At 35.4% G+C, this 14,868-nt stretch overlaps 1 protein-coding gene across 1 annotated transcript in view; it reads left to right on the top strand.

Annotated features, from left to right (window-relative positions):
- The first annotated feature begins 9,661 nt into the window (after window positions 1-9,661).
- LOC120421442 (protein sidekick-1-like) overlaps window positions 9,662-14,868 on the top strand; it is a 92,007-nt gene continuing 86,800 nt past the window's right edge. The window contains exon 1 of the mRNA XM_039584648.2: window positions 9,662-10,292. The gene's annotated coding sequence lies outside the window, so the exon portion shown is untranslated. The remainder of the gene's footprint in view (window positions 10,293-14,868) is intronic.

Consider the following 14,868-nt stretch of genomic DNA (forward strand, 5'->3'; position numbering starts at 1 on the left):
ACAAATTATATTCAAAATTAAATTAGAAATAATATTTGCAAGTTGATAAAACTAAATTGAAGTTGAATTCGCAGGCACCAAAACACATTACTTTAATAATACCAACGATAAAGAAAAACCAGGATAATAAAATCCCCATTCACGTCATTGATTTATCCATCAGTGAATCTTGCCTTACTGCTTAAACCATTACGTCATCAAAGCAAAACACCCTGAAAGCAAAGTTGTGCGACAGCAATACAGCCAGATGATGGTCAGATCATAAAACATCCCTTTTTATTTGACCCATCCCATCGATGAGACGTTTATTCCTTCTGCTTGCTCTTTTGTGTCTCCACATTCCGAGTCTCAGTCTGGCTGTTTTCCACTAAGCTCCTGTTGCCTGCTTCAAGTAAATAAATAAACTCCGGAAATGAGGAAAATTTATTTGCGCTACCCAGTATTGTCTCGTAAGCGCAAAAGTTGCTCCTGGCTTGGCGAAACAGCGTCAAAACTTTGCGACAGGACGGACGTCTTCGACGTCAAATGAGACAGAAAAAGGGACACCCCATGCTCACATTTCTTACATTATTAATTTTAACTTGAAGATTAAAGATTCAGACTTCACAAAAAATATTTTATATTTGTCGTGGCTGGATCCCGATTTGCCCCTGTAGACGGTACAAATTCACCAAATCAAACTAATCTTTTAAATCATTTAGATTTTCTTTTGAGCGGCTTCTTGACGCACCCTGATGAAGTCTGGGAAACTGTCTTTGTCACTGAAAATTTCATCTCCTTAAACCGTAGACAGCTGAGCGAACAAGTACAGAAGAATTGAAGAAGCCGACTAACAACAACCAGCTGCCGAGTACGAGTTGTACGTTTTATTTGACTAAACTTGCAACTTTCAGCTGACTGGCTGAAGGGGAAGAAAACCTGTAAGATTCTCGGTGGAGGAAAAACACACCCCTTACGGCTGCTGCTTCTTCGTCTTCTTCTTCTTGTGTCCCTCGAAGCAGAACCGTCTTGAGCTTGGGCATAAGAAACGATGGCTGGCTTGTCATTAAAAGCGCTATTATTACTTTCATAAGTCGTTACCACCGCAGTAGTAAACATAAACGTTCCACTTTTATTGCCCCGCCACCACCCAATACTACAACTACAGCAATATTTTCTAGGTAGTATTGCTCTTCTTCTTATTTTTTGCTCTAACAGCGAAATGTTTCATACTTTGGTGGAGCAATGACCGAAATTTGGGCGATTCTTACTCTCCCTTAATCACGGAACCATTCTTGCTCTGGAAGGGGGGGAATAACGGGCACTTTAAAATAAAAGTACATTATATCAGCTGAATTGCTGTAATTATAGCGCAAGAATTGTAATTCTTAAAAACCATTGGAATTTTGAAACCATCTTAGTTATGAGTGCTTTTGGTTATATTTCCATACGTTTGTGAGCATTTTTGATTGAACTGAAAAAGTTTCTCTTCAAATCATAAATCATAAATCATAAATCATAAATCATAAATCATAAATCATAAATCATAAATCATAAATCATAAATCATAAATCATAAATCATAAATCATAAATCATAAATCATAAATCATAAATCATAAATCATAAATCATAAATCATAAATCATAAATCATAAATCATAAATCATAAATCATAAATCATAAATCATAAATCATAAATCATAAATCATAAATCATAAATCATAAATCATAAATCATAAATCATAAATCATAAATCATAAATCATAAATCATAAATCATAAATCATAAATCATAAATCATAAATCATAAATCATAAATCATAAATCATAAATCATAAATCATAAATCATAAATCATAAATCATAAATCATAAATCATAAATCATAAATCATAAATCATAAATCATAAATCATAAATCATAAATCATAAATCATAAATCATAAATCATAAATCATAAATCATAAATCATAAATCATAAACCATAAATCATAAATCATAAATCATAAATCATAAACCATAAATCATAAATCATAAATCATAAATCATAAATCATAAATCATAAATCATAAATCATAAATCATAAATCATAAATCATAAATCATAAATCATAAATCATAAATCATAAATCATAAATCATAAATCATAAATCATAAATCATAAATCATAAATCATAAATCATAAATCATAAATCATAAATCATAAATCATAAATCATAAATCATAAATCATAAATCATAAATCATAAATCATAAATCATAAATCATAAATCATAAATCATAAATCATAAATCATAAATTATAAATCATAGAGCGAAAGAGCGCCAAGTCAGCAGACACAATGCATTCGAGGAATTCGCTCTGCCTGGTTGAACTTTTTTGTTTTTGGTTTTTTGTTTTTTGTTTTTTGTTTATTGTTTTTGTTTTTTTTTGTTTTTAGTTTTTTTTGTGTTCTTTTTGCCCCAAATCATTTCTGTTGGCAGAGAGAAACCTTGATGGTTCATTTGTAGAATCGGAATAAAATTTCTCGGTTCTTCACGCTGAAACCTGAACCATAAACAACTGGGAAAAATTTCTGTGGAAATGCAATTTTTCATATCGTAGTATGGTTTCCGTTAAGTTTCTGCTGAATTTTAACTTGATGAACTGATGAAAAATGATAATTTTGATTGCCTTCTGTAAGTCATGAACGCATGTGATTCCATCATAACAGATATGAATATTAAAACCACAACTGATTCTTATTATTCTTCGTCGACCTTAAATTTAATTTCAATATTCAGAAGAAGCATGAATGTTTGTCTCTTCATTCGGAGGTAGTTTAACATTCCAAGAGACAATGCGGAATCCTCTCAGTGGGAAGGAAGTGTTAACATTTCTTCGCCTAGGATTGCACGACGTGTGAATTCCCAAAACGAAGGAGCAACTTCAGCCAGTCATTCGATACGAGCCAGCCAACCAGACAGTCGCTAATGGAGCCGGTTAGTTTTCCGTTGCAGCAGCGGTTGTGGTGCTTCCAAAAATGAACTCGACAGGTGGAAAAATGTGAAGGGTTATTACACGCGCCGAGTTTAGAGAGGGGGGTTGGCGGGTTTAGAGTTTCCATTCATGGAACTTGGTCGTCTGGAGCTGACAGCCGGGCACGGTGGGGTAAAATTTAATTTCATTTTCTGAAGAAATTATATTTCCACTTTTTTGCTTAATAATTTTAATTAAAAAAATGTTTCTTGAATTTGAAAAAAAACGAAAATTTCAATTATTTCATTAAAAAATCCACTGTGCAAAATGCCTGCAACCTTAACCAGGAGAAAGGTTCGGCTGTCTGGTTGAAGGATTATGGCAAAAGCATTCCTCATTCCTGGTTTGGTTTGACCCGGGAACCTTTCCGGAACCACGTGTCGCATCTATGAAATCCGCTTCCACCTGGGAAAGGATTAGTTGTTTGAGCACATTATCCGTTTAGTGATGCACCACAGTGCAGGGTTTTTGTTTCATGTAGAGTAATAATAACAGCTCGTCGCCATCGTGCTAACTTGTCGTACGTGCATTTTGGGCCAAATTGAGTTAAGAACGCCATTTTGTGCAGCTCACAATGCCTCACCTTTTGACTGTCACAGATCCCCAAAATTCGATTTCAATCCTGAGATATTCAACAAAAACCGAAAAAACTCCGTGCATTTTTGTCACTTTACATATGAAAGTAGTTTCAATCTTGTCGTGCTATCTTGTCACTCCATGAAAATTGATGTAAGTGCGACAAAAGGCCAAAGGGATTTCAGGCCAGGAAAGTCAGGATGCGTTTGTCGCACGTACAAGCTAGACTACCGTAAACATTTGTAATTATAACTCGGGACTCCAGCAACCAACTTCAACCAAACTTCGGGACAATGCACAGAATGGTGAGCCAAACAAAACGTGTTTGTTATTGTTTACATTGCGTGCTCTTGTTTTTGAATATGCAAGGTCAAACATTAAAACGCGTTTTTCTCGGAACGTCAAAATGGCGGGTGCGACAAGATAGTACGACGACGTCGAGCTGTTGATCCAACTTTAACTATAAAGTAAAATTCCATTTTCAATACATTATAAAATCAGTCAGAAAAGTTTTTTTTAGGTTATTATACTGAACTTGGTAGAGAAGTGTTCAGAAGAAAAAATACTTTTTTACAAATTTTGAAGAGTTTTATGTTTTTCGAATAGAAAAACGGACTGCAAAATTTGATTTTTTTTGATACATTTTTCACTAAGAACAGCTTAAATTAGTTTGCAGGTCACATGTGCTAAGAGTTATTGAAACAGAAAACAACAATATTTAAAATCTTGTAGGCTTTTAAAGTAGAAATTTGTTTTAATAAAATTTTGAATATTTTTTTCTACAAAAATTAGCACCTAACCCATAGTTTTAATCAAAAAAAAATATTCAAAAAAAGTTGAACAAACTTCGATCTCTTTCAATGTGAGTGAGAAGGACATTTCAAACATGAACTTTGGTCAAAAAATTCGACCATCCAATGGGTATAATACCTCTCCATGGTGTCCGCTGCTAGGCACCCGGTTATCGGCCTGGAATGTCACTCCCGGAAGCAAAGTTTTGCACACTTGGCACCGAGGACGAACCGAAGCAAGAATCGCTCCGGTGGTAAACACGCAGACATACTGTCTGGGCCCTGGAAGAGCGAATAGTTTTCCACGAGTTCCGAAACAAGGTTACAACAAAGGTTGGAGAATTCAGCAAAACGGGGAGTCAGCCTAAGTTCCAGAGTGAAGAAACATGCTCCAAGTGGATAAGTTTTGAGCGTTGTTGAATGCTTCTTTCACTGTTTCCGAGGGGAGAGGGAAAAACGGAAAGGAGATGCTCCACACACAATGAAGAGGTAAATTTCGCCGCTCTAAATTCCCTTGGAAAGTAAGAAAATGTAGTTCATACACTAGAGCGAGAGAGCGCCAAGTCAGCAGACACAATGCATTCGAGGAATTCGCTCTGCCTGGTTGAACTTGGTACAACTTCATCCAGCATTCAGGTGCCTCTCTGCTACAACTACTTGGCCATGGCCACACTCTCGACAGAGATTCCTCGTCCCGGTTGACACTGGCTAAGTGCTTTGCTTTGTGTTTTGCCTGAAGTTTTCCTCATCTTTTTTTTCCACTCGACTAGATGACTCAATCCACCGGAGCTCGTGTGCAGCGAGGAGAAAATGGGATAAACAGTTTCAAGTGTTGGAAATATTTTCCGGTGGTGGAGCGAACGTGGCTGGATTTTCTTCATCATATTTTGTTTCTTTTTTCCAAGGATTCCGAATATGTCAAAATTGAGACCAAAAAGTGCTGCTATGGAACCCTACAGGACAAAAAACTAACGTTGTAAAATGTTAGTTATAGAAAAATCGAAAAACTATGAGTAAAACTGCGATTTGCCAAAAAGTCAATACCGTAGGCTTATAGTCCATGAAATTCCTTAACTTTAGACCTATGGGAGTATGGGTGTTGGAGGCAGTTGCAAAAAGATATTAAGGTTTAAAAAAACATTTTTTAACAGTAATTTGCAAAAGCAATGAGAAAAAGTTAAACCAATCCTGGATGTCTATAGCGCATTTTGAAATGCTTCAAAAGACCTTTCAAATGCATCTAAGAGAGTTGGAATTGATGAAGTTTTACGAAAATGCAAGCAATTTTAAGATTTATTATGTTTTTGGACCTCAAACTTCAATGCCCGTTTTACCCCACTTTCCTTTGTCGTAGAGGGCTCATATTTGGCATGAGTTCATCTTATGTATAGACAAACAAACGCTGAAAGTTTCATCTAAATCGGAGCACCTCGATACGACATGTTACACATTGGTGAAAAACTCGCTCTTAATTGATATAAGTTGAAATATTTCAATTTTTAAAATATTTATACAACATTTTGACAACATTCCATACATAATACAACATAGACTTATATACAATTTGGAACATGTGCCATTAATTGTTGAATCGTGTTGATCCAACTCCATCCGACTAATAGTTACGAGCATTGTTTGATTTTTGAACGGAACTTATAACCTCTTGCACTGTTAAAGTGTACATTTTTTTAGTAAACGCTTTATTTTCGTTATGATCTGAAAGATATAAGCTCTCTGAACTCAAAGCTGTTTTTTTTCTAATCGTCAATATAAAGCACTGAACTCAAACGGTTTGAGATTTACTTTACTTATTAAATTGTATAACTTTTTATTGATTTTTTTTATCAGGTTGATTTATTTGTCATTTGGAGGAAATTATTATTCTCAAAAAAAATCGTAAAAAATGGCTCAAAATTGCAAAGAATAAAAAAATCCTAAAAAATTTCAGTTATCCAACTGTTGACAATCCAATAACTAATAATTAAGGATTTTTTTTTCCTTTTTTCCAAACAAAAGGTTTGGTGTTTCCTTCTAAGATATTTTTTTTTCATTTGCCCTTACGGGGTTACATAAGCAATTATCTCAGATTTTGGTGATTCGATTATTTTTTTGTATTTTTTAATCCGACTGAAACTTTTTTGTTGCCTCCGGTGTGCCCAAAGAAGCCATTCTGCATCATTAAATTCTCCATATGATTTTCCTTACAAATTTGGCAGCTGTTCATACAAAAATGATGTAAGAAAACACAAAAATCTGAATCTTTTGAAGGAATTTTTTGATCAATTCGGTGTCTTCGGCAAAGTTGTAGGTATGGATATGAACTACACTGAAAAAATGATACACTGAAAAAAATGAGATTTTTATGTTTAACATTTTGTCACTTAAACTTGATTTGCAAAAAAGACAATTTTTTTTTATTATTTTCTGATATGTTGTAGGGGACATTGAATGCTAAAATTTCCAGAACGGGTTAAAAAAAACTTAAAACGAGTTATGAAATTTTTAATCATTAATGTTTTTTTTTTCAGAAAATCGAAACTATATTTTTCGATGTTAAATTAAATTTGAAATCAAAAAGTTTTTCAGTGAAATTTAGATAAAGTGCACCGTTTTCAAGTTAAAGCCATTTTAAGGTATCTTTTTTGAAAACAGTCGCAGTTTTCCATTTTTGAAAAGAAGTGCACGTGTTTGCCCACATTTGAAAAAATATTTTTGAAAAGCTGAGAAAATTCTCAATATTTTGCTTTTTTGAACATTGTTGATACGACCCTTAGTTTGCTGAGATACTGTCCTGCAAAGGTTTAAAAACAGGAAAATTCATGTTTTCTAAGTCTCACGATCTTTTCGAAAACAATATTTTCAAAAAATTTAAATCAAGACGAACATTTCAAAAGGGCGAATGATTGGCCCTTTTGAAATGTTAGTCTTAATTTGAAAATTCGTTGCTGACGTATCGATCGAAACATTTCACGAATGATTCATATTTTATAATTCCTCTATAAATCCAGAATTTTAAAATCAGTTTTATTATTATTTCTAATAAAATTTCTTAAAAATTAATTTTTTTTTATTAAAAAATCCTTAAAATCTAAAATTTCTGGAATTATTTGATTTTTTTTATATACTTAATGAATTTCTTGAAAGTTGTGCAATTTCTTTAAAACTATGAATTTCTTGAATTTCGTTAATGTCTTGAATGTTAGTTGTAGTTTTTCAGCTGTTGCAAATAATTTACAAAGTTTTTTGTCAAATCAACTGCACGGGTGTATCATGCACTTTCCATATATTTTTTAATTGGAATGTTAAAAAAGTGGCTTGTAAATTCATTTTTCAATTATTACAACCACCCCTCTCCCTTCCCCTCTCAATCACCTTCAAAAAAAACTTGATTTTTTTTAATTTATTTTTTCAGGCTGTTTTTATTTGATTTTATTCTTATATATCGAAAATTTCTACAATTTTTAAAATTTTTTGAGTTAATAAAAAAATATTTAGCCTCAGTTTTTTTTGGATTTGGTAATTTCTTGTAGTTTTTCAGTTTCTTAATTTCTTAGAAGGGATTGAATTTTCAAGTTATTTGAATCAATTAAATTTTTAAATTTCTGGTCTTTTGTTTTTTTTTAAGTTTAAGCGGGTACTGGTGAAATACAAACCACCCTCACCCTAACACCCTAACCTCTTCAAAATTTGCCCTTAAAAATCAAGGAAAATAAATATTTTTTTTCCTCTACTTAAAGAATCAATTTAGCATGTTTGGTTTATTCAAAAATCTTTAGAAAAAAAGTGTTTAAAAAATGCATTTTGGAACACTTTTTTCCTTCAAATGTTGTAGGGACCATCCACAAACAACATGGAAACTTTTTTGAAAATCTCATCCCCCCCCGCCTCTCCTCATTGTAGATTTTTCATTTTAAGTATTAACTTTTAACTTATTTTCTATTTTCGTGATTAAAAAACAAATGCCATGAAAAACATATCTAATTTTTTTTAACAAAATCTTAATTATTTGCTTTTTGCTTGTTATTGAATTTCCCCGACTTCAAACTGTTTCAAAGACATACAAAAAGTAAAAAAAATGAATAAAAAATTGTTTTTTGGACCTTTTTTGAAAAAAAAAAAAAACTGTTGCTGCGCATATGCCGCTGCTAGCCGTCAAAAATAAGCGCTTCTGATAAATTTCGCTTGAATTATTGTGCAATATCAAATTATAACTTCATGTTGAAAATTCAAATTGTAAAAACTGGAAACATGTTTACCAACTTTTGTGCATTCGACTTTGGGTCTTTCAAACTTTGGAATTTTTGCATTCGTGCTATTTATTTTTGTTTCGATAAAAAGTTAAGGTCATTTTTTTTAAATAATTTAAGACTAACAAAACATTTATAATTTAAATGTTGAGATTTTGATTTGTCATGGCTTAAGGGGTTACATTCACAAGATTTCTCTATCTGAAGAACATTTTACCGTGTCTAACTATCGTAGTTTTAACTTTATATGTAAATCAGTTCAATGTTTAAATATGGCTTTAAATTTAAATAAAACCCGTTTTTCATTCAGTAATATTTGGTTATTTGGTTAAAAAATTGCTAGACCTCATCGTTTGACCGTAAACAAAACTTCATATTTGAAAAAAAAACTTAGTCTTTGGTTCTTTTTCATTTAACATAATTAAATTGAAAATCCATTTTGCTGGCGGGCTAAATCTTTCAGTCAATTTGAACCAACTCTTCGTTCGTCAGTCATTTCCCCCTTTTTGGATTGCACTCACCATGCAATCCCAACTGAAGTTGCCGAACTTTTTCCGCTTCAATGAAGCACTACATGACCCATTCCCATTTCCCTTCCATCAGTTCATCTCATATCCAACAGCATCCTTCGTGGCAAAGGTCGCCGTTTGCTTCTTGAGAGTTCAGGGTCGTAACCAGAGCGTTTGAAGGGGTAGTTCACCGAATAACGTCCTCGTCCTTCACGTTTTTTGTTTTGCGACCAGTTTTCTCTGTGTAGAAAATGACACGGGAAGACAAGGAAAAACGAGAAAAACAAAAAAACGAAAGAGTTTGGCAGCTGAGATTGCGTCAGGACATCGAGAGTGGAAGCTTTCGGAGAGTCGATTATCCTGCGCATGCGTTACGCGGAGAGCGTTACGGGCCGTTACGTTTCGCGCGCGAGAAAGATGGCGGGTGGGCCGAACTTTGACAGTTCTCTCTGCGGGCACGAAGCGCGCCCGAACAGTATTTCTGTTGCTCTGGGTTGCCTGTACGGGCCGAAGTGGCGGCGGATCTTCGTCGGGAGCTCCCGAGCCCGGTGGCCGTCCGTGTGGAGCCCAGTCAAAGCCAAACGGTGTCCAACGGTGCGGGTGTGTGCTGGCGTTGCTCCTGACGAGTGCTGTAGGTCATGATGCTGTCATGTGCGGCGGAGAGTGTGGCGGCGGTGGTGATCAAAGCAACCCATTCCCAGGAGTAAGCAGTACCTGCTGCCTCAACGGAGAAATGTTCAGGAAAATACGGCCGGAATGAGTCGGCCTGCTGGGATGTGACGGAGAGTGACAAATATTGGAACAGCTGCAGTGTTTAGGCCTGTAATTTGACCAAGTCACGGTGGAAATTTGAGCACTGGTGCGGGGAAAATCCGCTTGCAAGGAAAAAAAAAGTGTGGGAAAATGCTCGCGTGCAGGCAGGACGTTTGTGTGTGTGTGTGTGTGCTTTGTGAGAGGGTGGGAAATTTTCTGCGGTGGAAATGCTGAAATCGATACCAAACCCAAAAACGGATAAAGGGATTAGCGCTGCAGTTGTGACTGAAATCGAGATTTCACACTTTGACGGCTCGCCACTAGAAGAAGAAGAAGAAGAAGAGCAGTGAATGCGATTGACAGACAGACTGGCGGCACTGCTGGTGGTTCCCGGACGAAGTTTGTGCGAAAAATCATTGAGGAAGGTAAGTAGGCTGTGAGTGGAGGGGTGGACGAGGAGGAGAAAGCGTCGAAAAGAGAAGATTAAACAGGGATTGGTTATCGTGACGTGAGCAACACAGGCAAAGAAAGGAGAAGGACATGAGGAGTACAGCCTGAAGGGAATGGAGCCGGATTAATGCGGGATGGGTCGATTCGAGGAGGCGACTCTGTTTTGGTTTGGCAGCATCATCGTCGTGTGTGAAGCTGTTCAAGGGCGTTTTTGGACCCGGCCTAACGTGGGGTGGGTTGTGGTAGGAGGCTTTTGATAGGCTGTTGAGGACTTATGATTTTATGATGTTTTTAGGAAAAAAGTAAGAAAAATCAAATTCTGTCGTGATCTTATAAGGTTGTTACTTTTTTAAGTTTTTTTAAAGGTTATATTCTGTCTGCAATCATTCAACTTACAGTAGTAAAGCTGCTTAGAATAAGGCTGTTATATATTCCATAGTAACTTTTCAATTTCGCCAATTGCAATCTATTCCACTCACAAGCAAAGTGAACTGTCACCAAGTCTTGAGCAAAAGGGATAGACTGTTTGTTTAAAATCAAGTTAACACCCTTATGAAAAGTTACTACGGTATACTACTTCCTAGTTTGAAACTAATCTAAAGTGGTCGAAAGCATTAAAGATCAGTCGAGACAGACACCACAGCAGGAAAAATGATTCCTTTTCATGGATCAAATTCCTACCCTAATAACAAGTTTCTACACCCAAAATTCAGAATCGAGATAATCGTTCTCTCAAAATTTATTGAGGGCTCAGTGCCAAAATCGATAGAATAATGGTACCAACTCACACCATCATAACAAATGAGTTCATTCGTTAGTTGAATCAATAAATCTCCAACAAGTGTCATACATCGACTTCTAACTTCTCCATGGTCACCAAGCTGTGGTGGCCGAGGCAGCTAAGTCATTGGATTGGTTTGTCAAAGGTCTCTGGTTCGATTCCCGTTGTCGACACTTTTGGTTATTTGTTTGACGGATGAACTTTTTTTGCAAATGAACCTCGAGAGAATAGTTCTATCGCCCATCTCGAGCTGTGTTCTCTGCGTCCGTGAATGGTACTATTCTCTCGACTCGAGACCATCATTCTCTCGGACTAGCGCTGCCAGTTTTGGGTGTATGTTAAGTGATTGTAGATAAACCTTTCTTTTGAAATTCGACAGATTTCGCCTGAATGTTATAACATTTTTTTTAAGAACTTCATATTTTACTCAAGACATTTGGGTTAAAATTGCCGTTACGGTTTCAAAATCGAATAGCGAAATGTTCTCGGCTTTTAGACCTATTTTCGTCACTTTTGCAGTTAGCTGCTATTGAAACATAATTTTCAGATATTTCAGAGATGATTGTTCACTTATATTTCAGCTATTTGTCAATTTGAAAAAGCTTAACACACTTTATGAAAGCTAATTAAATATCAGAGTTATGATAAACCGATAATACCAAAATGCGTTTTGAGTAGAAATCCCATTTAACATAAAAGCACAAAAATGAAGTTCTAATTTTAACAAAAGATGAAAAACACGCTCCACACAAAAAACTTTTCAATTGTTCCCGAAGGGGGAAGGGTGGGGGGGATGTCACATTTCCAAAAAAGTGTCCACGTTGTTTATGGATGATCCCTTAATTTGCCAAATTATTTTTCTCAATATTTCATCTCCGCCATTTAAGCTGGGGTAGGCGTGGCTGAATGGTTACGCAGTTCGTTTTGTAAGCGGAAGATTCTGGGTTCGATTCCCATATGTTCCTATTGAGAAATTATGGAAAGAAATTCTGAACACTTGAATATAAACGAAAAATTATTTAGCTCGCGGCGGGGTTCGACCCCCGTTCTTTGGGTCAGCAGACAAAAATGCTAACCACCAGACCATCAAGGCTTACTTTTTTTTTATTTTTTATTAATTTTTAAATATATTTCAGAATGGACACTTTATGAGTTTAAATCACAAGATGAGAGGTTCTAAGTGCAAAATCAGTTTGAGTCCCAGATATTTAAAAATCGTTGCAATATTTTTTTTTATTATTATATACCTTTATTTAAACTATGCTCACAGTTTTCTGCTTTTATAAATTCCAACGTTACTCATTTCCAAAAATGCTTGATGAAAATTTTGACAAGATTTACTCTTTTCAATCACGTTTAGTGTTACCAACATTTTTCAATAATATAGATTATTCAATATAATATTTGTTTCATATAATCGGGATCAAAGTATGGAAAAATCATTAGTTCCATACTAACATAAACTAAAAAGGTTCAGAAAAAAAAAGCATAAATGTAATCCATTTTTTAGAACTTTAAAATTACTAGCAGATGCGTCAAAGGGCCAATTTACATTATCATTCAAAATGGGTCCGCGGGCCATACTTTGGTCACCCCTGATGTAATGTATCGTTGGATAGGTAAAAATCATTTCCGGATCTTTCGTATGTTGGTAAAAAGTGAGGAAGGCATCAACCACATAGGTGGATTAATTTAGTTTTTAAAAGAGTTATTGCAAATAGTAAGGGACAACTTTTGGTTTGGTTGAAAACTAGGGTGGTTCACGATTAGGGTGATTTTGAAAATCTTACTTTTCAGGGATATTTTTGGGAATTTTTTCGTCTTCTAAAATGTTGTTGGACTTGCCATTTCAAGCAACATTGTCCAAGACACCAAACTTTTATCTCGTAATCTACGCCTTCTACGACTTAATTTATAGAAAGCATCTGAGCAAACTTTCAAAAATCAGTTGTTTGAACGTGGTAATTCAGGGTTAAGTTTTAAAGCTCTATAATACAAACATATTTATTATTTGACAAGTCCATTTGGACTTAAGGATCTTAAGTTACAGCCATTTTTTTAAAGTAAAAAAGTTGCATCTTCAAAGCATAAATATCTTGAAAAGGCGCTGGCCAAATTTCAAGCGCCAGGTTGCATTCAAAAGAAGAGATCCAACTCTACAAACGCTGAAAAAATCTCAGAGATGGTATTCTTTATACTCGAGATATCTTCATTTAAAAAAGTCTAATTTTCAAAGGAAAACCATATGGGACCACCCTAACAAAATTCGAAATTTGTCCTAATGCATGTTTTCCATACAATTTTTCCCGCTGAATCTGAATCTGCCCTCAGAAATGAGCCAGTGTAAAAAATCAATTTTTGTTCATATTTTGGGTTTCCATGTAAAAGTATCATGCATATACATAAAAATATGACCAAAAATCGATTTTTATTAGTGGTGTGCAAAACCGCTAATTTATGTGAGTCGCTCATTTTTGTTCGCTCATTTAAATGAGCGGCTCTTTTGAACGGCTCATCCGCTTATTTCGCTCAATGTCAGACAATAAAATGGCAAAAACACGTTAAATTGAACTTTTTTAGATTTTTCCTGGTAACTCTTCATTGCAATTGGATTGTCCAGGATACATTTAGTATGATTTTTGTTAAAAAGTAGTTGTAAAAACAAGCAATAGGGTGGTCCAAATCCGGGCATTGAGCAGGTCGCGCTAAAATGGTCATTTTCGGAAGCTTATAACTTTTCAGCAAAAAATCCTAAAAATATGGTGTCTTTGGGAAAGTTGTTCAAAATTTAATGAAGGTCCTACGTCTGAGAATTAATAAAGATTGGACGTCTATTACGTCCTCCACAGGTAAAAAGTAAAATTTTTGCTTTTCTCCATACATTTTAAAGATTTTTCCGATACAAACTTAAAACGATTAGAGGGAGGGGTTCCTGTGGCCAGAATGAGCTCAAATTTTGAATTTAGCATAATTATGGGTCAATCTTTGATTTCAGGAGGTAGCCCCGAGAAAGCCCGGATTTGGACCACCCGAATATGCAGCCATCTGAACAGATTAGAGATAGTCCATAAAACATAGAAAATCATCAATTTGCTTAATTCTTTTTTTGAAAACTTTTCTAATTTATACGTTTTATGTGAACATTTTAAAGAAAAGGATTGATCTCTGAACGAATATTGCTTTTCCATGAGTAATGAAAAAAAAAAAACAGCGTAGGTTGAAGATAATTGATACTACATAAATATACTCTCAATAACTGTCCATTTGAACAGCAATATAAGTGCCAAACTGGTCAAACTCCCGGCATTCCGATAGCATCTCCCCACGTGGACCAATTTCATACAGTTGTCCGTTTCCGTTACCACCCACATTTTACTGCACTATCTCTCTCCCAACTCGAAAGTGTCAAACGCTCTTATCGCCCTATCACCGTTTGGCAGACCAAAGAAGCACTTTGTTCCGATTTGTGGAATCCGGTTGCACTCGAAAAAAAAACCCCCAGTGACAGCCCCGTGTCTCCTGCAAATTGTAACAAATGGTGGGGGGGCAAAAACGTGTGTGTGTGTGCACCAAAAAGTGCCGATATCAATTTGCGCGCTGCCAACTCTTGCCAACCTGGATCCAACTTTGTTGTTTGCAGCTCTGCAGCCCCTCCCCCCCCCCCCTCTTTTGAAGAGATGGGTTTTTCATTTTCCACATTTTCAGCATTTCCCACCCAACAAGGTGGAAATGACAGACTTTTGCCGCCCTCGAACAACGGAAAGCGTTAC

The sequence above is a fragment of the Culex pipiens genome, chromosome 3 (genome assembly GCF_016801865.2).
Source record: "Culex pipiens pallens isolate TS chromosome 3, TS_CPP_V2, whole genome shotgun sequence".
Classification (NCBI taxonomy): Eukaryota; Metazoa; Arthropoda; class Insecta; order Diptera; family Culicidae; genus Culex; species Culex pipiens.